At 37.7% G+C, this 26492-nt stretch overlaps 1 protein-coding gene and 1 pseudogene across 18 annotated transcripts in view; one reads left to right on the forward strand and one right to left on the reverse strand.

Moving 5' to 3' along the window:
* TENM3 (teneurin transmembrane protein 3) overlaps positions 1-26492 on the reverse strand; it is a 602365-nt gene that overhangs the window by 199797 nt on the left and 376076 nt on the right. The gene's annotated exons all lie outside the window — the stretch shown is intronic.
* Positions 771-1891, forward strand: LOC118528441 (T-complex protein 1 subunit zeta pseudogene; annotated as a pseudogene).

Below are 26492 nucleotides of genomic sequence, written 5' to 3' on the forward strand. Positions count from 1 at the left end.
GATTTTTATTGCAGGCTGTTTTCACAAATCTTTTTCAGGTTTCAGAAAGACTGCTTAGAATTTACAATAAATAGGCCCTTCTGTTGAAAATCATGATGATTCTTAAAACTGAGGTGAAATCTGTATTATTAGGATTTACTTATCAATAAAAAATTCTTCTCCCGGAATCTGTTGTGTTCCCATTTGCACAGTCTTGAATATATTTGCTTTTACCCAAATATTTTACTAAATCACTTCTTCTAAATATATGCAAAATATGTGCCAAATACACATCGCTCACAAAACCCTTCATCTGTAAGCATGTGCATTTTCTGCCTAGTAAGGAAAATATGTAGTATGTGGATGTACATATACATTAACTATTGAATGCTGACTGGGTTTGTGCTGCAAAATTATGTATTTTATTTTTTATATATAATTACTAATTTATTTTTAACAGAAATTCGTGTCCTGACATTAATCTTAATTTCTGAAACTCAATCATATCATATATAATTCATTTTCATTTATTAAAGACCCAGAGTCATAACATAATCTTACTTATATATAAATTAGGAGGATACAAGTGAAAAAAAGAAATTCTTGTATTTGATAAATATATATACTGCTTTGAACATAAACCAACATATGTATACTCTTGGCTCTATCTTTAACATATTCTATTCTTTCAGCCTTGGTTACCATTATCTATAAAATTAGGGGGATAGATCAGGATTTCTAATATGTTTTCCACTTTAAAAAAAAAATTCCACAATTCTATAGCATTTTATATGCTGTATGTCCTAACAGAGGCTGGGGTGGCCTCCATTTTGGCTGTTACAAAACAAGATGAACCTACTGACCTTTTCATGGCTGAGGTTATAGACATTAAACATAAATCTGAAATGAATACAAGCTTAATCAGAGGTCTTGTTTTGGACCAAAGGGCATGGCATCCCAATGTGAAAAAAAGAGTAGAAGATTCATACGTCTTCGTATGTGCAATGCGTTCTAGGAATATGAAAAAAAAAAAGAAGCAAATTCTGGCTTTTTTTAAAATAAGAATTCAGAAGAGAGAGAAACTAGTAAAAACTGAAAGAAAATTCATTGAAGATAACAATTAAAAACATGATAGAACTGAAAAAGAAAGTCTGTGGTGATTCAGAGAAAAGATCTGTTGTTATTTAATCAAAAGGGAACCGACCCTTTTCCTTAGATGCTCTTGCAAAAAAAAAAAAAAAAGGTGTAACAGTCCTGTGCAGAGCTGAAAAGAGAAATATAGAAAGGCTGACTCTTGCTCGTGTTGGGGGGGAGCCCTAAATTCTTTTGATGACCTAAATCCTGATTGTTTGGAACATGCAGGTCTCGCCTCTGAGTATACATCGGGAGAAGAGAAGTTCACCTTTAGTGAGAAATCTAACAATCCTCGCTCTGTCACATTACTGGTCAAAGGACCAAATAAGCACATCCTCGCTCAAGTCAAGGATGCAGTAAGAGATGGCTTGAGGGCTGTTAAAAATGCTATGGCTGATGTCTGGGTGGTTCCAGGTCCCGGGGCAGTGGAGCTGGCAATGGGAGAAGCCCCGATTCTAAGTCCAGTAAAGAGCAACTTGGAGTCCAAGCATTTGTGAATGCGCTGCTCATTATTCCAATGGTTCTTGCTCAGAGCTCTGGTTTTGACTTTCCAGAAGCACGAATTAAAATTAAAGTGAAAGCAGAACATTCAGAATCAGGTCAACTTGCTGGAGGTGTGCCCTTAAACAGAGGTGAGCCAATGGCAGCAGCAGACGTTGGCAAATGGCATAACTACTGTGTGAAGAGACAGCTCCTTCACTCCTGCACTGTGATGGCTGCCAGCATTCTCCCGGTTGATGAGATCGTGCAAGCTGCCATGTCTTCTCTAGAAGGTTGAACCGAAGCTTCCCCTGTATCATCCGAATCATGAAGACTCTACACAGTGCTCTTAAGAATAGAGCTATGGAATTTTTGTCCAAGCTTCAAATGCTTTTTCAAAGGAATTTCCCATATAAAGGAGAAAACTCTGACATCTATTCGCATTCTTAAGTTCTGGAATTATAATTACAGCATTTTAAAAATTGCGCTGCAGTGTACATACATTAAGCAGGCCATTTTTACCAAGGAACAGGATGCTTGGCTTTAGCTTCCGTGATCTAAAAAATACATGTTAGATCGGCAAATGTGATCTAACTTGTTATTAAGTATTCCTTCAAAAACAAAACAAAACAATCTCCCCAAGATAAAACAACTGAACGAAGACATGATAAAGGACAACAGCAAGGGGTTTATTCTGGGATGTGTCTCCCCTGGTCTATATCTCCATCGTTGATGTAGGATGAAGCTGGCTACATCTCTCCTGAGTTAGCTGTGGTCTTCAGGGATCCCACAGACATGTGGGTTTTGCCAACTATATGTCTCTTACAAAGGAGAATAAAAATATTAACATGAAGATCGACAGTCCTACCCAGCGTTGCCCTGCCCATTCATCTTGTTTGGATAATTGCACATTTAAAATTAGAGTCTACTTATCTGGTTCTAGACATTAGGGAATAATGCACATGGAAAAGGTTTTTCCAATTCGAATTCCCCATGGCAGATCACTGCAATTCTCATTAATTCTATAAGGAAGAGCTTGCCTCTCCTTCAATGTTTACTTGAATTTCTTCTGCTGTATGTGGCTCACTGAAAGAATGGCAATAGTTCACTTTAAAAACATTCTCTCCATTAGCGAGAATCGATTTTCTAAAGCATTCCAACACATCCATATCCAGTCTATAACAATTCCTTTAACCCCTCATACTCAAAAACATTGTGTGCCTAAAAGATAATGCTCTTCACTATAAAAAAAATAAAGAAAAAGGAACTACATATTTTTCTCTATTTTCTTTTGCTAGCCATAACTAAATTGCTTTACCCAGTAATTTCAGAAAGAAGTTACTATAAATCTAAAAGGGAGTTTCTAAAAATCTAGGCTTAATATAACTCTATAGACCCGAAATGCAAAAGTGGAGGGGCACAATGGAAGGGAGAAATCTACAGAGGAAATTTTATACTCATTAAAGGTTATTAAATTCTTTAGGCTAGGTGCTCAACATACATTATTTTATTTAATCTCACAGCCACCATAAGCTGTCGGTATTTATTCCTATTTCATAAGCAAGAAAAGAAAGTTCTGAGAAATTAAGAGCTCTTGCAATGGTCAGAGAAAATGACTCCAAACCTTTCCATACTAATTTATACACGGATAATTATTTTTGTCAGTTTTGATGTAGACCTGTTGTCAAGAAGAAAACGAAGATGAAATATTAGCCTTAATACAGTACTGCAGACTAAGGAAACACTGGCCTTAAACAACACATTAGACCAGATATACTTCACAGATATATACAGAACGTTCCATCCCCAAACTGCAGAATGCACGTTGTTCTCAGTGCATATGGAACATTCTCCAGGAGAGATCACATGTTAGGCCACAAACCAAGGCTCAATAAATTCAAGATGACTGAAATCCTATCAACCTTCTTCTCTAACCACAAGGTATGACACTAGAAATCAATTATAAGAAGAAAACTGGAAAAATCACAAAAATGTAAAAATCAAACAACAATTTACTGAACAACCAATGGGTAAATGAAGAAATCAAATAAGAAATGAACAAATACCTAGAGACAAGTGAAAACAGATATACAACATGCCAAAATTTGGGGATGCAGCAAAAGTGGTTCTAAGAGGGAAGATCATAGTAATACAGGCTTACCTCAAAAAAAGAAGAAAAATCTCAATCTAACTTTACACATAAAAGAGCTAGGAAAAGAACAAACAAAGCCCTCAGTCAACAGAAAAAAGGACATAACAAAGACCAATGAAACTAAGACCTGGTTCTTCGAAAAGATAAACAAAATTGACAAATCTTTAGACCAACCAAGAAAAAAAGAGAGAGAGTTCTAATAAAGTCAGAAATGAAAGAGAATTTACAACTGACACCACAGAAATAGAAATGATCATTTGAGACTACTACAAATAATTAGACACCAACAAATTGGACAACCTAGAAGAAATGAATACATTTCTAAAAACAAACAATCTTCCAAGACTGAGTCTTGAAGAAATAGAAAATCTGAACAGACTGATTACTAGTAAAGAGATTTAATTAGGAATCAAAAATCTCCCAACAAACAAAAGGTCCAGTAAATTTTACCAAACATTCAAAGAAGATTTAATACCTATCCTTCTAAACTCTTCCAAAATATTGAAGAAGAGGGAACACTTCCAAATTCATTTTATGAGGCCAGAATCACCCTGATATCAAACCCAGATAAAGACCCCACAAAAAAAGAAAATTACAGGCCAATATCACTGACAAACACAGATAAAAATTCTCAACAAAATACTAGCAAACTTCATTCAATAATACATTAAAGGACTGTGTACCATGATCAAGTGGAATTGATTCTAGGAATGCAGGTTGGTTCAACATTATATCTGTAAATCAAGCAATATGATATAGCACATCAACAAAACAAATAAAAATCATATGATCACCTCAGTAGACACAGAAAAAGTACTGATGAAATTCAACATCCATGTATGATAAAAACTCAACCAACTGGGTATAGAGGGACTATACTTCAATATAATAAAGGCCACATATGACAAACCCAAAGTTATTCATACTACTCAACATCATACTTAATGGTAAAAACCAGAAAGTTCTCCCTCTAAGATCAGGAACAAGACAAGGATGCCCACTCTCATCTTTTTATTCAACATAGTATTGGAATTCCTAACCACAACAATTAGGCAAGAAAAAGAAAGAAAAGGGTATCCAAATTGGAAAGGAATTAGTAAAACTGTCATTATTTGCAAATGACATGATACTATACATGGAAAATCTTTAAGACTCCACCAAAAAAAATGTTAGAATAAGTAAATTCAGTAAAGTAGCAGGATTCAAAATCAACATACAGGAATCTGTAGCATTTACATAATGTATTACTAGGAAGAGAAATTAAAAAAAAAATTCTATTTACAACTGCACCAAAAAAGAATAAAATACCTAGGAATAAATTTAACAAAGGAGGTGAAAGACCTGTACACTGAAAACTATAAAACACTGATGAAAGAAACTGAAGACATAAATAAATGAAAAGATATTCTGTGCTCATGATTGGAAGAATTCGTATCATTAAAATGTCCATCATACCCAAAGCAATCTACAGATTCAAAGCAATTCCCATCAAAATTCTAATGGCATTTCTCACATAACTAGAACAAATAATTCTAAAATTTTTATGGAACCATAAAAGATCCTGAATAGCCAAAGCAATCTTGAGAGAGAAGAACAGAACTGGAGGCATTATGCTCCCTGATTTCAAACTATACCATGAGTCAAAACAGTATGGTATTGGTATAAAAACAGACAGATCAGTGGAACGGAACTGAATTAAACCCACACTTATATCGACAGTTAATTTATGACAGAGGAGCTAAGAACATACAATGGAGATAGGACAGCCTCTTCAATAATGGTGTTGAAAAAACTGGACAGCCACATGCAAAAGAATGAAAGTGGACCACTATCTTACACCATACACAAAAATTAATTCAAATGGATTAAAGACTTGAAAGACCAGAAATCACAGAATTCCTAAAGGAAAACATTCAACGTCGGTCTTAGCAGTATTTTGTGGATCTGACCCCAAAGGCAAGGGAAACAAAAGCAAAAATAAATAAATGGGATTATATCAAACTAAAAAGCCTCTCCACAGTGAAAGAGACCATCATCAAAATGAAAAGGCAGCCTACTGAATGGGAGATTTTTGCAAATCATGTATCTGACAAGGCATTAATTTCCAAAATATACACAAAATTCATACCACCCAACAACAACAAACAACCTGTTTAAAAAATGGGACAGAGAAAATAAACATTTTTCCAAAGAATACATACTCAAGTGTTAGCAAGGATGTAGAGAAAAAGGAATTCTCATACACTGTTGGTGGCAATGCAAATTGGCACAGACACTGTGGAAACAGTATGAAGGTTCCTCAGAAAATCAAGAATAGAACTACAATGTGATCCAGCAATTTAAGTTCTCGGTATTTATCTGAAGAATATGAAAATGCTGATTCAAAAAGATATATGCACCCCTATGTTCACTGCAGCATTATTTACAGTAGCCAAGAAACAGAAACAACCTAAACGTCCATCAATGGATGAATGAATAAGGAACATGTGGTGTGTGTGTATAATGGAATGGAATGGAATGGAATGGAATATTACTCAGCCATAAAAAAGAATGAACTCTTGCCATTTGCAACAACATGCATGGATGGACCTTGAAGGTATTTCGCTAAGTGAAGTAAGTCAGATGGAGAAAGAGAAATATAGTATGATTTCACTTATATGTGAAATCTAAAGAAACCAAAATGAACAAACAAGAAAAAAAACCTGTAGATACAGAGAACAGATCAGTGGTTACAGGTGGGAAAGAGGGAGGAGGATGAGTGAAATGGGTGAAGGAGACCAACTCTATGGTGGAGAAGGATAACTAGGCTTTTAGTGGTGACCACTTTGTAGGGCAGACAGATGTTGAATGGGAATGTTGAACCCCTGAAACTTACATATTGTTATATATCAATTTTACCGCCATTAAAAAAATAGTACTGTAGAAATTCGATTTTATTTTATTTCAACTTTTTAGAAATTCAATTTTAAATGAAGAAATGCTTGCTTTATTTTGATTCTGGGGTCAGAGTGCCGTCTAGTTAAGGCTGTGGAAGAGACCACAACCCAGCAGTGACAGAGAAAGCATTGCTTTATTACAGGGCAACTGCACAGCATTTTAAATGGGAAACACAGATAAAAAGATAATTTGGATAGTTATTTTCATTTCATAAAGAGTTCAACATTTTTTAGTATGTAGACAGCATTCTGTCTCATTTTTTAATTTTCTGAAGCCAGTTCATCTCTCTCACAGCAAGAAACAGAAATGTATTAGGTTGAAAAAAATTTTCTAAAAGTAATCATTAAAAAAAAAAAACCCCGCAAAATCTGAGATATAATTGTTTTTCTTCTTGTCCTTATAATACATCTTGGGGTTAGCAGGTTATTTTACAAACTCACGATAGTTGCTAATGTTAAGCATAAAATATTTTTCCTCACGTGCTTAAGGGATTACCAGAGTTATCAAATCAAATAGTACTACAAAGCACAATCCCATAGGCTCATCTTTGATTATCACCACAATTTACAGACAAATATTTGAGATGGCATTATTAAAAGTTAATGGCCTTCTGGTTTATCAAGAACTGTTAACTCTTTAACTTCTTACCTTCATTATACACTGCCATGGTTTATATTGTAGTGAGGACATCAAACTAGGGTCAATTTCATATATTACATTTAGAACAAAATAATTTCTGCTTCCCTTACAATTTCTTACTTCTTACCTATCATGTTAAAATACTGGGTAATTCTAATATTGTAACCTTACGCATATTATAAAAACAGAGCATGAGAACAGAATAAAAGTGCAATTTATATTATCACGTTTAATAGCCGGCTTTCTGCAAGTCAATGCAATTAGAGGGAGCACACCTTAAAACTATCATTTGGCTTAAAAAATATTCACCAAAATCAAGTGACAAAGGCAGATGCAATGACACACTTAGGCAAATGAGAAGGTATTCTAAACAAAGAATACTAATTAACTTTCAAACAACGGAGATCGTGAAATCCAAGTTACAGGGAAAACATTACGGTGCACACAAAAACGAAAAGTGACCTCAGAAACACTCTTTAGATTCAAAACTGTGCCACACTTAATTAGGAATCAAAGCTCAATCATCAGGTCGAAGCGGCAAACATTTCGCCCTGGCCCTGAGTTGTAAGGCAGGTAAGTTCCCCGAAGAGGCTGTGATGTCTGCCAGGCTTTCATTCATGCTTGTTGCTCACAAAGACTAGCATAATGAAAACGCTTTCTGATTTCAAGGCAAGTCAGAAATATGAAGATTTAGAACCGGGTAGAGCTAATGGAGCTGTCAAAAAGGGAAGTTACACTCACAATGAAATGGTCACGTAATGATCTAGTTTTCATCCTAATTGGGAAAAAAAAAGTTCTTTGTGAAGAACCCTGTAAATGTTGTTGGTTAAAGAGGCTCGCAACAAAAGAGGAAGGGAAAGAAAAAACAACAACAGTGCTTGCAAGGGTTATTTCTTCAAAGAATTACAGCTAAGGTCAGAGATAATGCAGTGCAGGAGGAGACAGTGAATTTAGTAGAGTACCTTCCTTTAAGTGCTTTATTCTCCCTTTCATTTAGAACACAGAAAAGAGTCAGAACAAGACAAAAGACAAGGAAAGAATCAAACTTCCAAAATAGCATTATGCTATATTATTAATAGTGTCATACTAAGAGAAATGACAGCTCTCAAAAGAGTACTTTTGTCTCTACTTACTTTAATTAAACTCCCTAGGCTTTAAAGTAAATTTGAAACTTTCTTTTAAACAGAAAAAAAAAAAAAAAAAAAACCATCATGACTGATTAAGATTTGATTTCTGTCCTCTAGTGGTCCTCAAGCATAGTTATAGCCTATTCAGAGCAAGAGAAACCCCAGCAGCAAAAACAAACCTCAGCCTGCAATTTTCTTAGAGGAACTAGGATTTCAGCCTCTGCTCTTCGCCTTCTTACAGGTAAATTAGTTCCTAGTGTGTCTCCTCCTTTCTAGCAGGCACCGATCTATTAAATTTGAAATGAGAATTACAACAAAGTTATACTAGTATGAGTGTTTCAATGAACTTTCTCTATACCAGACTACCGTAACAACTTTGCTCCAAAATAAAACCAATGTGATTTAAAAAAAAAAAAAAAAGAAAAATCAGTGTAAAGTGTGATCCCTGAAGATTAATGTAGATAGCACATCTATATGGGGGGGGGTGGGGAGGAAGAGAAATGTTCAAATCTGTGGATACAATTTCAAAAATCCACTGTAGCCAACGTAATGTCATCATTCGTAGCCAAACGCACCTTAAAGGAATCATATTTCTTGTCTTCTGCATGTACACTGCCAATCTGCACAAAACTAAAGTCATCCCGCTCCTTCCATACCCCAACACAAAGAGGCCCAACACTTGGCCTCTTTCTCAACCATTTCACTTTTCCACTGAAATCACCACTTTCTACTCGAAAGTTTGATGACATTTTTGGCTTATTACTCTCTTTGATCCTCTGTACTTAATCATCAACAAGTTTGTTGTTAGCTGATTATAAAAATGTACCTTGATTATGTACCCTCCACTGGATTCCCATTGCCTCACTGTATCTAGATCCTTATCATCCCTCCCTCTCTACCCTTCATTTATTAAATAAAAACCCTTGTCTGCTGACTAGGTATAAACCTTGTAAAAAATTGTATGCTGACATCTTTGTCTATTGATCTCTCCACGCAAGTCGATCCTGCATACAATGGACAACTTTGTTTTCATAAATGTATTCTTCTTGAATCAACAATGGTTCACTGCTGCCAAACCACAAATTTTATTTCCCCAATAATGTTCAAGTACTGTGGAGATACAGAAGGAGAAGACAGGTTGATTGGCCTAATGGAGCTTATGCTGTTTTTGGAGATGGGACTTACATACTTGAAGCAGCTACAACACAAATCTCAGGCAAGTGCAAAAAACTAATTAAAAAAAATTCAAACTATATGAGGAAAGCAAATAAGGAAACCTTTGCTTTGTGCTGGGTTAGTCTAGAAGGCTTCAAGTGTAGGCTAAACCTTAGATAAACCAAAAGGGGAAGCGAGGATTAGGCAAGTCAATGGGGCCATCATAAAGAAGACCAGGAGGTGAGCAAAGACACTGCTTTGGAAAGCAAGAGAAGAGAGAGTTCTGGATAGACCAACGTGCGATCAGTTGCTGACTTTAAAATCCAAGCAGGAGAATTTTTACTTGATATGGTAAGGCTACGCAGAGGTGCCTTGCAAGGGATTTATTATGAGAAAAGAAGAGGAAGGAAGATTAACCTGGGTACTTGTCAAGGGTCCAAGGATCTTGGGACAGCATCTGGCTGTGAAGTGATGACTATCTTTTTATTTTTATTTTATTTTATTTAATTTTTTTAATTTTTTTATTGTTAGGTTAATCCCCATACATTACATCATTAGTTTTAGATATAGTGTTCCATGATTCATTGTTTGTGCAAAACACCCAGTGCTCCATGCAGAACGTGCCCTCCTCAATACCCATCACCAGGCTAACCCATCCTCCCACCCCCTCCCCTCTAGAACCCTCAGTTTGTTTTTCAGAGTCCATCGTCTCTCATGGTTCTTCTCCCCCTCCGATTTCCCCCCCTTCATTCTTCCCCTCCCGCTACATTCTTCTTCTTCTTTTTTTCTTTCTTAACATATATTGCATTATTTGTTTCAGAGGTACAGATCTGAGATGATGACTATCTTTTTAAGTGTGGGAGCTGAATAGACTCGTTTGGTAATGGTTCATTTATTCATTCCACACGTATTTACTGGGCACCTGCCATAGCATGAGGGATATATTAGTTTAAAAAATTAGGTTTCAGCCTTGTCGATAATGGTTTTGAAATGTTTACATATTAGGATATCTTGTTAAGATGTCCTATAGGTTGCTGAATATTTGAGGAATTTAAGGGTAGCTGAAACTGGAAAAAAAGAAGTGCATTAGTTATGTGCATGATAATCATAACTATTGGTGTTTAAAACAGAATATATTCCCCCAACTTATATATTTTTTCTTCCAAATGGTTAGAAATTCCCTTTAGATAGTCACCCCTTCATTACAGAAATACTATAGAAGGAGGTCTTCCTTTAAACCCTTAATATCTTTAGAAATGCCTCCCGGGCTGATATTCCAACCAATTCCAATGAGTAAGACACAAATAAATCTCCTTTATTTATTGACTGATTGACTCATTCAATAATTCATACAAGACAGATACACTGAATACCTATAGTATTTCAGGTACCTGCCAGGTGCTAGTAATTCAGTGTTGAGTTAAACCGATTCTTTCCTGCCCTTTTGGAGCTCCCACTACTTCTGACTCCAAAGCTCTTTTTTCTATTATACCATACTGCCCTCCCACTCCTGGGTATAAACGTACAAAGAGATCAAGTATTATTTGGCAAATAATCTAAGAGATGAAATATGTTCAATTCTGAAAGAATCACACAAGGCTTTTCCGATTAAAATAATGCTTGAATTGTCCCGAGGAATGTGTATTTTCAGGCAGAGAAGGCTTCAGGACAGCTGGGAAAGAAGCAAAAGCAAGAAGATGGCATGGCGCACAATACAGCCATAGTTCAGAGTGGCTGAACCCTAACAGGTGTGGGCAGATGCTGGGATAAGGAAGGCAGGAGAAAGGCAAATGACTTAGGAAATGAAGTTGGAAACATAGGACGGAAAAAGACTTTGACTTGCCTTGCCTATCGGCTATAGAGTTCACACACGTGTTGTACTATGACAGGGAGCTGTTGAATGGTTTTAAGCAAATGAATGCCAAGGTCTGGGATGCATGTTATGAAGATCACTCTAGCAGCAGCATGGGGGATGCATGTGGGATGAACAAGTGAGTGTGTGTGTGTGTTTGTGTTGTGTCTGCATGAGTGGTGAGTGAGGAAGGTTAGTAGATATTTACAGTATTGCACGGAGTACATAAACAAAGGCCCTCAATGGGGATAAAGATGTAGGGCCACATTCAAGAGATAATGAAGAGGTAGAGTAAACTGATTACCTTAGCAAAGGATTAAATGAAGGGTAGGGTACAAGAGAGGGATGTGCATGGAATTTTCAAAACACTCTCAGAAATATCTTTCATCTTTTAAAATTACTTAAAATCACACAAGCTCATCATGTTAACCCTACTTGGCTCTCACTACTCTAATCGTTCTGGAAATCTATCCAGAACTGGTTTATATTTCTGCTCAATTGTGGGCATTAAAATTGTTTTCTCACCAGTGCCTCGTAGTGTTTATATCGTCTCTTCTTTGAAATTGCAAAGTCTTTATAACTCCCCATGGTGCGGAGGAAAACTTAATACACATGTCTCTGTAAAGCATATTCTTTTTTTTTTTATCCCACCTTCAAGGTGCTTTTCCACACAAGCCACTCACATTAAAAAAAGATGAAGAAGCAGAAGGAAAAAGAATCATATGGGAAGAAAGCAATTGGACTCAATGGAAACTGAAGCTGATTTCTGAAAACTACGCTCATGATGGGGCAGGCTGGAGTGAAAGAAAAAGTTAACAAAAATGTCTACAGAATAAATACTGATATCCTGTAGAGTGGATTTTTTGGAAATGGTCTGAAACATAAGCCTGAGTGCACTCTTACTTGAAGTTAGATTCTGCTTGTGCTAATGCTTTGTCGCACCCTGAAAATGAAAGTAATTGAACAGAGTCTAAACCTTTGCAGAGGATGTTCAACCCTTGGACATAATAGATAAAAAGAAAGGAAAGCACAGAAAGTGGCTATTTTTCAACTTCGACTCTTACTCCTTAACTGATTACTGCTCATGTTTACAGATGAAAATTTTAGGATAGAAATTCCATGTTATATCTTCCTTTAATACAGTGCTTTGCCTAAAAAGGATTTCTTACTTTTTTAAGTCAAACAACTTTAACTCATTTTGACTTCCCAAAATACAGAAACATGATACCCAAGAAGTGCTTTATAGAATATTTAAGATAAATATAAGTGTGTATGCATACTGTATGTATAAATATTTATGCAAATTAAGGAAATCATGAAGACAGAGAGACACTGCAAATTAAAGCATTACAATATAAGATTTACTTTTCTTACCATTTTTTTTGGAAGGGAGTAGCATATAGAATATTAAAAGCTCCTGTCTTTTTTTAAAACCAGAGGTCTGCAAACTACAAGTCTACTTTTTCTAAATAAAGTTTCAAAAGAACACCATCATACCCACTTGTTTATGTTTGACTGTTTTCACATTATAATGAATTTGAGCAGTTGCCACCTCAAGCCCCCTTAAAAAGGCTAACATATTCACCATCTGGCTCTTGAAAATTACTAACCAGTTTTTTTTTAACTGAATTTTGAGACAATTGTAGATTCATATGCAGTTTTAGGAAATAATACAGAGAGGGGCACCTGAGTGGCTCAGTCGTTAAGCGTCTGCCTTCGACTCAGGTCATGATCCCAGAGTCCTCATCAGGTTCCTTGCTCAGCGGGGAGCCTGCTTCTCCCTCTCCCTTTGCCCCTCCCCCTGCTTGTGCTCTCTCTCTATCTCTCTCAAATAAATAAATAAAATCTTAGAAAAAAAAAGGAAATAATACAGAGAGGTGTATGTACACTTGATTTCCCCCAATGGTAACATCTTGCAAAACTTATACCAGATATTGACATTGATACAATCCACCTTTCTTATTCAGATTTCCCCAGTTTTACTTGAAGTCCTGGATATATACATGTACATACACATATACACATACATATATATATGTATGTCTGTATGTGTATTGTATACAATTTTCCACATTTCTATTCTGACCAGTTTTAAACATAAACCTGTTAATTGCTTCCTCAATAATAAGAACTTTTTCTTATCCTTTGTTTATAAGGTAAAAATTACAGTTACTAAACCAGATATTGTAAAGTTCATGTTAGCTTGAAATTTAGCAGAAGTTGGTGAGATAACCTGTAAAGACAGCCAGATTTCAGGCCTATCTGTGAAGTTATTTTTTAAAAAGGAAACATATGCTCGACATCTATGAGCAGAATAAACTGTTTTACCATCTGCAATTGCATTGTAAAGATTTTCCCTTTTGAAATACGTTTTATTGAGAAGTTTACCTTCTCACTACCCAATCTTGTGGGGAGGATGGAGGGTTTGGGGGGCAGTAGCAGGGTAGGGGAAGAGAAAGAGAGGAACAAAATGTAACCAAATTTAGGTTATTTGTCAGTTAAATATTTGCTTGTCAGTTAAAATTAAAACGTTATCTACATGTATCATTTGAAATTATTATCAAGAAGGCAAAGATAATATATTTTACTCCGTGTTTCATTTGAGTTAAAATATACAATAGAAGGGCGCCCGGTGGCTCAGTCAGTTGGGTATCTGACTCTTGGTTTCAGCTCCAGTCACGGTCTTGGGGTTCTGGGATCAAGCCGCACCCACATCAGGCTTTGCGTTCAGCGTGGAGTCTGCTTGTCCCTGTCATTCCTCTCTATCTCTAGAATAAATAAATAAAATCTTAAAAAAAATACAATAGATAGCATCTATGAATGGCTCAATGAAATGTTTTTAACATTTTAAGCAATTCTTCCTATAGTAGTTCAGAAAAGTTATCTTGCTTAAAGATGCTTCCTTCGGGGCGCCTGGGTGGCTCAGTTGGTTGGGCGACTGCCTTCTGCTCAGGTCATGATCCCGGAGTCCTGGGATCGAGTCCCGCATCGGACTCCCTGCTCAGCGGGGAGTCTGCTTCTCCCTCTGACCCTCCCCCCTCTCATGCTCTCTCTCTCTCATTCTCTCTCTCTCAAGTAAATAAATAAAATCTTAAAAAAAAAAAAGATGCTTCCTTCATTCCTAAAGCAAGGAACTAATGAAGCAGAAGTTTCAAAAATACAATTTAGTAGAAATGGCAATAAATAAATGCATGAAGTAAGGCATGCCAAATGAAAACAATCCATAAGTTAAACCCTTCTTACGAGTATCCTTTCTGGAAAAAAGTGAAAGATAAATAATAAATAATAAAGCTGTGGTAAACTGCAGTTCTGATAAGTGTAGAAATCTACATGTTATGGGAATCAATTTGACATGACTGGTCATTTTAAAAGGTTAAAAAAAGGCATATGAAAGAACATAAATTTCCAGCCTTACATAACAAATCTAAATTGCCAAGGTTATGGGACTTTGGATAAACTAAGACAAAGGCAGAAGGCAGCATGTTCAAGAACTAAGTTTTTGTGAATTAAAATACTTTCCAGTGCTTGAAATGAAATGGGAAATACTTTTGAGGTACGGCTTTTTTTTTTTTTTTCCTTTTGGGCTAAAGGCCTTTAAGAATTCATTTTAGTTGTTGGTATTTTGTTGTAGTTAATTAATTTATTTTTATTTCTGAACAAGAAAATTTATGTTTTCAACTGTATAAACATAAGTAGTAATAAATCACGAGAAATGTGAGAAGAATTCCTGCTTAAGTACAATCATTTTGATGACGTGTGAAATATGAATCTCAATATTTTTCCTTAGTAATAAATAAAATATTATAACCTTTAGGAATATCTAGAAGTAAACTATAAATAAACTTTCTTTTAAATATGAAATCACACAAAAATCCAATTCTAATGTAAAGCTTCACTACTCCATTTTCCTATATCTGTTTCTCTATGACCCGTCTCAAATCATTGAGAAAGTCTTCAGAAATTTCAACGGATAGAGTGCTTCAAAGTCAAATATCTACGAAATTCATTCAATGTGGGAAACTAGGCTAAACCACAAATATACTGGATTTTCCATATTTCTTTTCACTTTTACTAAATCCCTGTTTCTTTTTATAAATAGTTGGCTTATGATGGTGTCTACAGAACTTCATCATTGTATTATTGTGGTGCTTTCCCAAAAATGGAATTCAGAGACTTGATTCCCATGTCAAAAACTTAATTATTTATTCACAGTAATATATCTGAAAACTGACAAATTTTGACAAAAACATTTTATAGAAATTTCTTCAAAATTAATATTTTAAACAGATTTGATAAATTTATGGTGTCAGTATCAGAAACACGTTTAGTTCATGAGTACATGCCACAGTACTGGCTATATTCCAAAAAATCTTATTATTTAGATGGGTCCTTCTACTCAAATCTCAATGACACTGATACGCAAAAACTAAGCAATGTCTTTGTAATCCAGTCAACTTGGGTTTGAATCCCTGAGTCTCATTTTTCTAGCGTAGAAAATGTGGCTTAACAGCTACCATTCTGGAGGTTCAAGGAGAATGAAACTCAATGAAATAATATCTGTCACAATTTGCAATTGATAGTAGATGATCAATAAATAATAGCTTTTTAATTAGTCTGACCTAAGCAGAATCAGCAAAGCACTAGAACAGAGGTGAACTATATGAAGCCCTCACTACTTACTCTCCCATTCTCTCATGTCCACCCTAGGTCTGTGACCTTAACAGGTATTGTTAATATATATGGCACTCTTGGCCCCCAACAGGGCCTTAAAAGTGTCTCAAAACCCTGAATCAGGAAGTTACCAACAATGAATGTGAATTTGAGCCTCTTTATCAAACCTAGGGACAACTATTTCTAGTGTCTTTTAAATCCACTAAAAGAGGGCGCCTGGGTGGCTCAGTTGGTTAAGCGACTGCCTTCGGCTCAGGTCATGATCCTGGAGTCCCGGGATTGAGTCCCACATCGGGATCCCTGCTTGGCAGGGAGTCTGCTTCTCCCTCTGACCCTCCTCCCTCTCATGCTCTCTGTCTCTCATTCTCTCTCTCTCTCAAATAAATAAATAAAATCTTTAAAAAAAAAAAAATAAATCCACTAAAAGAAGTCTCCTTAACTTGAATATCTTCTGGTTTTTCTACCTAGTTCTTGAGATACCAGTTTGGCTAAATTTAGGAAGAGTCACAGGTCACTGAGAATAGGTATACCCATCTGCAAATAAGTAGGCGTCTCAATGCTGACTATGTCATAAGGTCAACTCTATTGTTGGAATTATTCAAAGGTACTGAGTTTCTGAAGGTACTATAATGAAATGTAGACCTGGGCCCAAGAATACCAGATGGTGCTGGGATACGTGACTCAGTGCACTAAAGTATTATATTGTTATCTTGGGCATTTAAATACATGCTCCTCCAGATTGACAGCTACTTACGTGTGCATGAAAAGACCGATCTGATAGGTAAGCAACTGTCTTTACAACAATGTTCTCACTTTAAGTCTAATCTTTAGTTTGTGGCTGTTCATAAAATACGCTGTTGTGTGCAAATCTACCACTCACTCCAGAGTCAGTCCAAAGTCTTTGTTTTAAAACAGTTCACATCATTCCTGATTGCTATGTGCCAAAGGTCTTTGGTTTTTGTTTTCTAACAGTTTATACTTACGTCACAATGCTTGAAAATTTGCAGTCTTGTGTATTAATTATATACGACGGGGGAATACGCATTTTTAAAATGCTCACACCAATGGTTTCTTATCGAGTTACTTTATAGTGGAAATTTATATTGTCTAAAACCTAGGCCATATTACCAAAATGTCTCACCACGAAATACTAACCAAAATAATTAGAGTTCTTAGTTAACTGGTATTTTTCCTATTTTTCAATTTTTGAAAGACGAGAAAACACAATACAAAGCCTGCCTAGGGCCTGTCCTTGTGATAGTACACATTCATCCTCATACGGCATATGCCTTTACTCCTCTAAGACAGTAATAAACAGCTACTATTTATTGTTTACTATAGGCATTGTCCTTTACACGTATTTGTTTGGAGCTGACTGTACAAAATGGTACAGATTTTGTAATCTTGCACTTAGTTAACTATCATCCCCACCCCACCCCCCTGAAAGGAATCTTGCCATTTCTGATTACCGTATTCTGGGTTTTGTCTGTCAATTCTTACAGGAAATTATAATTACGGTACACACAGCATTCTTGAAATGTGACTTAGGATAAACACCCCTATCACTACTTAGAGAAGCCAGACTATCATTTGCTTCCCAAATTTTGAAATAATTTAGAACCGCCACTGGTGTGGGTTTGAATCCTGGGTCTACCATTTCCAGCTGACTATCTTTGGCTAACTTAACCTTTCTGGGTCTTAATTTCTTCCATGTTTGCAGACGTTAAAATGGTTTAATATATGACAAGCGCCTGGAACTCAATATGTGGTATTATTCTCCTTCTTCCTAAACTTTCAAATCTGATTCTCTTTTTCCCTCGTGTTTTCTCTAATGTCAAATATGGCATCCCATCCCAACCAATATTATCCAAGTCAGAAATCTTAGAGCAATCTCTGATTTGTCCCACTCCATAACCCGGGGACTGCCAAATGCAATCACTAACCAAGTCAGTCAACACTGTCCTAAGAAATATCTCTTGAATTTCACTGCTCCTCTTTTTCCCTACCGCCATGGTCCTTGGCCAGACATTCATCATCATTTGCTTTGATTATGGAAATAGTTTAACTTCTCTCCGTGCCTCAAGGCCAGCACTGTCCAAAAGAAATATAATGTGAGCAATATATATAATTTTGGATTTCTATTAAAGAAAGCAAAAAGAAGTGGAGTTAATTTTTAATAATACCTTCCATTTAACCCAATGTATCCTATCTGCACCTTCTCTACTGGGGAAAATTCAATTCACTCTTGGAGGCAGATTCAAACCCCACCTCACTGAGAGGATTTCTAGAAAGACATGGACACCCGAGACTCTAACTGTCCCCCCGTCTTCCTAAGTAGCAGTTACCTAATTTATTCACTCCTAATCACAAAATTATACTGACTGGTTCCACAGTCATACTGTCTGCTTCAGCACTGCCCTCCCTTCTGCTTATTAATACTTGTGTTTTCTCTTCTCGACTTCCTGTCACATTCCTTAAAGGAGCCAAGCTAAGCGTTTTTTTTTAATTTCCCCATCTAATCACTTGTGCATCAAGCACAGGAAATGACTTTGGTATCTTACTTTTTTCTAAGATTTGAGCCATCGCATTATTCTACCGTTCTCCTTCCTATTCACAGCTCAGAATCTCATGATATGGGTTCATTACATTTTTATTATATGTGTTTTTATGGAGGTAGAATTAACGTACACTAAGTTGCACAGACCCGAAGAGTTCAGTTCAACAAGTCTGGCAACTGTGCACATCCATCTATAGCCACCACCTAAAACAAGACGTTAAATGTTTCCTTCACCCAGAAAGTTCCCTTGTGGCCCCTTTCAGGTCATTTCCATCCTCCCCACCCCACTCCAGACAGCCACTCTCTGAGATCTGTCATCCTCTATTTTGTGTGTGTTCTCGGGTTTTATATACATTCATGTAATTGGAATGAAACAACATGTACTTTTTCATGTCTGGCTTCTTTTGCTTAACATGTTTTTGTTTTGTTTTGTTTTGTTTTTTGGTTTTTTTCCTTAGAGAAAGAGCGCACGTGCGTGCGGCGGGAGGGGCAGAGGGAAAGGGAGAGGAATCCCAAGCAGACTCCGCACGGAGCACAGAGCCCGATGCGGGGCTCGATCTCACAACCCTGAGATCATGACCTGCACCGAAATCAAGAGCCAGACACCCAACCAACTGAGCTACCCAGGCGCCCCACTGCGCAACATGTTTTTAAGATGCATTCATCCAGGGGCGCCTGGGTGGCTCAGTCGTTAAGCGTCTGCCTTCGGCTCAGGTCATGATCCCGGGGTCCTGGGATCGAGCTCCGCATCGGGCTCCCTGCTCCACGGGAAGCCTGCTTCTCCCTCTCCCTCTGCCCCTGCTTGTGTTCTCTCTCTCGCTGTGTCTCTCTGTCAAATAAATAAATAAAATCTTTAAAAAAAAAAAATCTCTTAAAAAAAGATGCATTCATCCATTGTGTTGTGAACGCAGTGGTCTTTTTTATTGTTTAATGGTATTCCGTTGTATGATACACCACAACCTAGTCTCCTTTTGATGGACGCTGGACGTGTTTCCAGTTTTAGGTTATTACGAACGAGGCTGCTATAAACATTTTTGTACGAGTCTTTTTAAACATATGTTTTCATGTCTTTTTTGGTAAATACCTACGAGGGCAATACTGGGTCAGGGGGTGGATGTTTAGCTTACAAACAGCCGTCAAATGGTTCTCGAAGGTGTCTGCATCATACAAAATCCTCAACAGTGGTGTATGCCGGCTCCAGCCATGTCACAGGCTACCTGATAGTTGGTGTTACCAGCCTCTTTGGTGTTAGTGGGGGAACCTTACTCAGACTTCCTCCATCTTCCTACGTCACTCCCCAGCAGCTGCAAAGGACAGGCAGGCCTGCTCTTCCTCGCTCTGCTTTTATTCTTAAGCTAACCTTCTCCCGCCTCCTCTCAGACACCTCGTCATTAATTATTGCCTCTCTTCTGCAGCTTCTGGCCCTCCTCTTCCCTGGATCCTTACCGTCCAACTCCCTGTGTTGAGCTTACAATATGGAGAGGGGTAAGGGCTGAATCAAGGGGGTTTATTATGGGATGCTGCTGCAGTAATTCAGGTAAGAAGCCATGGTGGCTTACGGGAGTGTGGAAGTGGTGAAAAGTGGTTCTTTTCTAAACGTAAATTCTAAACGTATTTTGAAGGTAGAATGGACAGAACTTGCTGGTGATGTAGATGCACAGCAACTCCCGTAAGTGCATGTATAGTTTTTGTCTTTCCAAAGCTCTACTGCTAACTTCTAAAACTCAGTAGGACTGTAGTGAATTCGTAGCTTTCTGTTAAAGCCAACTCTCCAACCTCACTGGTTCTTTTGATTTAATTCATTCTCTCAGTAAATATTGTTTAAGTATTGACTATGTATGGGCCAGGCACTGTTCTAGGCACGTGGATTACTTCTGTGAACAAAACAGAGTAAATCTCTTTTTGAGGATTATGTTCTTTTGAGGGAAGACAAGTAATAAATATAATTACAAAGCAAATTGCATGGTAACATGGTAGTCAACAGGTGCTTTAGAGAAATAAAAGTAGGACAGGGAAACTCCAGAGTGTGGCGTGGGGGGAGGGGCTGTCCTTTTAAACAGGGGCAGCAGGGTAAGCCTCACTGAGCCAAGACTGAATGAAGGAGATGAGAGAGTTAAACAGGAGGAAATCTGGTTGAAGAGGGTTCCAGGCAAGGACTAATGGCACAAAGGTATGCCTGGTGTATTCCAGGAACAGGAGAAAGGTCCACATGCCTAGAGCAGTATCAGGATGGGGAAAGAGGAGTAAGAGGAGGTTCGGAGATGGTCCCAGATGACATGGGACCTGGTCAGTCATTGTAAAGGCGAGCTTTTACTCTGAGTGAAATGGGGAGCCAGGAGAGAGTTTTGAGATTAGTACACATAACCTAACATATTTTAAAAGAATCTTCTCTGGTCACTGTGTTGACAACAGATGGTGAGGGGGGGTGTCAAGGGTGAAAGCAGAAAGACCACAGAGGAAAATTCTGCATAAATCCAGACGCGTGATGTCACTGACTAAGGTTAACGTGTTAGCAGTAGAGATGATAGGAAATTGCTGGATTCTGAGTATATTTTGCCAATAGCGCCAAACTACTCAAAATTTTAATATACAAGTCATTCCATCACAAAAAAAGTAAATCTTGAAGAGCAACCTCCATTTTGAGTTTCACTCCCTAAATTTGGATTTCAAGAGCATAGACTAGATTGTGTCTCTGATATTTACCTCTTTATTGAGAAGTTATTATTATTTTATTTCCCTTTCCATGTACTCTTTGTAGTGGGAAGTAATACACTGCTTCATTTCTTTCACACATCTTTAGGGGAGAAAAACCTTTCAGCACAGTAAGAAGCCTTTGGTCTTTTTAAGTCTTAAAATATGTCACTGTATCTACCAATAAATTTAATCTATAGAAAAGAACTGTGCCCAGGTAAGCAGTTTATTGTACATCTGCTATAGAGGGGTTCTGAAAAATTTTTGACATCCACTATTTGAGAAAATAACTTTAGATCCCAAGTTTGTTCATGGTGCAGACATGACAGCGTATTCCAAACAGAATACAGCTTTTAACTCTGTATCAACAGTCAGTCCATAGGCTACCCACAAAGGGAGCGCACCCGTTTTGCCAAATGCAAGAGCTTATGGGGCCAGCTCCGTAGTTTGCCAATTTGACATAGTACATTACGCTCTGGGAGAAAGAACCAATAAACATAACACCAGCACGGCAACTCAGTATTGCCGTCTATTTGGAAGTAGTCAAGATTTGATTTTCATATTTAGTCATTCACATGCTGTCCTGTGGGAGGGCCAAAGTTCTATGCGTTGTTTTCGCTTTTTGTCCATTCCCCGAGCCATGTGTTATGCCAGGGTAAGATTTTACTCTATGGTTACAAAAAGTCATGAAGCCAAAGGCAATGAGATGCCTTCAACATAATGAAAGCCTTTGATTAGGAGGCACAGCTCATGGTAAATATGTCTCTGGCACCACTACCAAGTCATGTTACAAACAGAAAAAATCTGTTCACTTGTCTGAATTTGTTTTTCACGGACTCCAAATATCATATGGACATTAAAACATCTTTGACTCAGCAATATAAGTGACAAAAGCAAACACATACTAAGGCCAAGAAAAGCAGCCCTGGGGTATCCTAGCACCCATCCAAGTAACACATAATTGGTAGCAGAGGTTATTCACAGAGGCATGATGAACTCAGAGAAAGACACCCTGTCTGACCTTTTACAGAACATTTCAGAAGCAAAACAATCAAATGAGGAATGCTTTCAATAACAATGGTGCACCAAGTAAATGAGTTCCTTTGATCGGAGTGGTGGAACGAGGTAACTGAATCCTCTACAAGCTATTGAAATATGCAATAATTAAGGGGCCCTTCAAGTTTACTTCAACAGCTGGTCTTAAGTTGAAAAAGAAGATAGAGTTTCAATCCTCCATGCTAATGATTATTTAACAGATGTGAAAATCCCACTGTTCTCTCTCTCCCTTCCTCTTTAAAGAATGCCAAGAAGAATTTTCATTAAAGCAGAATACTCTAGATGTCTAATCCATTTATGTATGGCAAGGAGGAAATGTGTTTTCTGAATATTTTACTTAACAGTGTAATCTGGATGCATAAAGGGGCACTATAAAAAATAGACACTGTGATTTAAGACAGAAGGTTTGAAAACGTACTGATAAATGATAATCGGTATGAGGGGATGCTGATTTCGAAGGTGATAATTTAAAATCATTTCTTGAGATATCTGGCTTTGTATTTTTCTTTAAAAAATTCTATTGTTGACTAACCAACATATAGCTGCAACACTCCAACATTCTCGCAGAGAGGACTTGAAACAGCTGCTTCTGGATAATTGTAAAAAATTCAACTTCAGAAAATCCTTGACTATTTGTGATAAGTGGTTGTGGGTATGGTTAAAAGTCACATATAATCTCGTTTGTAGCTTCAGTCTTCACAGCCAAGACACCTATCACAAGACAAGAATTAGCTGATCTGTTACTTTCTCAGCTTTTCTGGTTTTATTATCTAGGTTAAAAAAAAAAGTCTAGACGGGAGGATAAATAAGCAAAAGTAAGTGGTAATCAAGACTATGATTTCACCAGGAATACCTCTTATAATTTAGTCCTATTCCTTTAGGATGTGCACTTTATAAATTGTGCAACACAGTGTCTTTACTAATGATATAACTGCACATTTTAATAAAAACCGTATCGCTTCATTCCAGCGATGACCTAATTACATATGAACACCAACCAAAATGGGAACTTCTCATACACTATGGGTAAAAACTCAAACCGAGTGGGACATGTCTCCAATACAGGGGATAAATAAGATTGCACATATTCTCTTAAGATATTTATACTCTCGTGCTGGAATGTCCTGTTCAAAAACAACAGCTATAAAAGCAAAAGAGGGAATAAATGTATAGATTTAAAAATTATCCTGGCATAGAAATACTGGACATTTCTGTGAAGCCAAAAGAAGAAACAGATGTTCTATCGTTGCAAGAAGTTACTACAGATCACCTACCAGATGGAGGAGATGTGTTGATGCTTTCCTTTACAGACTATAAAACTAGAACCAAAGGAATATTGTAACGATTGGGCATTTTAAGCTCAGTCGGTTAAGTGTTTGCCTTCGGCTCAGGCCATGATCCCCAGGTCCTGGGATCGAACCCCGCGTCGGGCTCCTTGCTCAGTGGGGCGTCTGCTGCTCCCCCTGCTTGGGTTCTCTGTCTCTCTCTGACAAATAAATAAATAAAATCTTAAAAAAAAAAAAAAAAGAACTGTGGTAGTCTCAGGCATACAGGAACAAATAAAACAAGAAAGGAACTAGGAATACCTAAGCTGGTGAATTGAGACAGGAAGACATTCTTATTTTTGTGGAGAGATCGTCATTTAAAAGGAAGACTGAACTCATGCTGTGTGGAAGTTAATGGGAGACATTCGGTACAGCAAGAAGAAGGAATCTTCCAACCCTTGAAGCTTGCTAAAAATAGGACACGCTGCCTCATAAAGTAGCTAATCTCTATCCCATGGCTGAAGCAAAAGTTGGAAAATCATACGCCAGGGATCGTCCAGAAGAGATTCCTGAGCTATCAAAGGAGGTGCCTGTGAGGCTCTTTCAATTCGAAGGCCCTCATGATTATATGATCTGAGCCATGTTTTAGTAAAATCAATTGGTGTGAAGAATGTGTTGGAGCAGGAATGGACACAGCAGGAGGGAAGGATAAGGCAGGAGTTGAAACATGAAACCACGAGGACCAGAATGAAGGAGATGCCTCTGGGAACGAAAGGATGGACACAGCGATTTCAATGGAAAAAAACAATCAAAAAAGTAACTTTGGAAATGCGTTTTAATCAATAAGGCTGTAGAGAAACACGATGCATTAAGACATTTTTAACAGCTTCTTTCCTAGCACATGCCTTACACACTGGAGATGCTCATTCTATGTTTGCCTCTCATTTTTTACTTGTCCAAGATTAAAGATACTTATAATTTGTGTGAATGACTTCGTTTCTTCACCTGTTAAAATGGGGATAATAGTAACTGCCCTACCTAGGTCATGGTATTGTGGTAAGGATCAATTGATGTGCAACTTATGGATGTGGTTAACTTTTTATTTAAAAGGGATGCTTGGGACGCCTGGGTGGCTCAGTCGGTTAGGCATCTGTCTTGGGCTCAGGTCATGATCCCGGGGGGTCCTGGGATTGAGTCCCGTGTTGGGCTTCCTGCTCGGTAGGGAGTCTGCTTCTCCCCTCTCCCTCTGCTGCTCCCCCTGCTTGTGCTCTCTCTCTGTGACAAATAAATAAAATTTAAAAAAATAAAAGGGATGCTTACGAATTTTAAATATTATAGAACTATATAAAGCAGGAAGTGAAAGTCCTCCCTTCCCCGCTCTAATCCTAAATTCTGAAGATAACCAGTTGTACCAGAGTAATATTTTGAAATATTAATCAAAGTTCCCTACCATCACCACCACTGCCTTTGTCCCTTGTATCTTTCTCGATATTCTGTGAATACACGGTACCTTAGAAAAAAAGTTGTTAAAGCAGAAGTAGAGTACATATAAATAAATTCTTGATCTCTTGAGTTTCAAAAACTTAGATTTATGCAAGAAACAAAAAGATTCTGGAAGAATTCTTATGTATGCAGAGCCAGTTTTTCCAGCACTCAACCCCCTAAACTTACCCCATAGTACTTGACTAAGATTGCATGATAGGAGGAGAAGAAAATCTGGGAGATGTTGATGCACTGAGGAGGACCCTACTCAATGTCAACCCCTAGCATGCTGGATAGAGCAGAAACAAAAGATGGACCCAAGAGTAACAAGATTTTTCCCTTTCCCCAGCCTGGTGAATGCGTATGAGACTGAAGATGGTTGTATTGGGTATTAAAGCAGATGAAACTGAGGCAGCCTCCAAGAGACAACCCATGCCTGCCCCCAGTCCCCACCATGCCCAGTGTGTCACTTGGGAAAGCCATACATTTTCACTGGGTCACAGAAACCACTGAGAGAGGGTCAGAATTTTTATTTTTTTAATATAGTTTAAGTTTTATTAATTTATTTAGAGAGGGAGAGAGAGAGAGTGAGAGCAGGGGAGGGGCAGAAGGAAAAAGAGAGAGAGAATCCTCAAGCAGAGTCTGCTGAGCACAGAGCCCGAGGCGAGGCTCAATCCCACAACCCTGAGATCATGACCTGAGCTGAAATCAAGAGTTGGACAACTGACTGAGCCAGCCAGGCGCCCCGCAAGTCATAATTTTTAAAGGTGTTGTGGTCACTATGGACTGTTGAGGCAGCAGTGATTATAATCTGAGCAAAGATACTGATAGACTTCAGTCGATGAAGTGTGAAAGAAGACCAAATATTTAGAACTGCATTGGTCTCCTCAGGCTGCTGTAACATAATACCACAGACTGGGGGGCTTAAACAACAGACATCTACTTCTCCCAGGTCTGGAGGCTGGGAAGTCCAAGATCAAAGTGCTGGCCACTTGGGTTCTTGGTGAGTGCTCTCTTCTCGGCCCCCTGTTTTGCAGACAGCTGCCTTCTTGCTGTGTCCTCAAATGACAGAGAGGGCTTTGATGTCTCTTCTTAGAAGGGCAGTAATCTCATCATGAGACCTCCATCCTCATGGCCCCAACTAAACCTAAATATCTTCCAAAAGTCTCATCTCCAAATACCATCGCATTGGGATTAGGGCTTCAACGTATGAATTTCGGGGACACAATTCAATCCATAGCACTCAGCATAATGTGATATTAATATAATCCTATTCCTAAAATGGGATCAGGAAACTGGTAAGAAACCTTGATTT

This window comes from Halichoerus grypus, chromosome 3 (assembly GCF_964656455.1).
Source record: "Halichoerus grypus chromosome 3, mHalGry1.hap1.1, whole genome shotgun sequence".
Lineage (NCBI taxonomy): Eukaryota > Metazoa > Chordata > Mammalia > Carnivora > Phocidae > Halichoerus > Halichoerus grypus.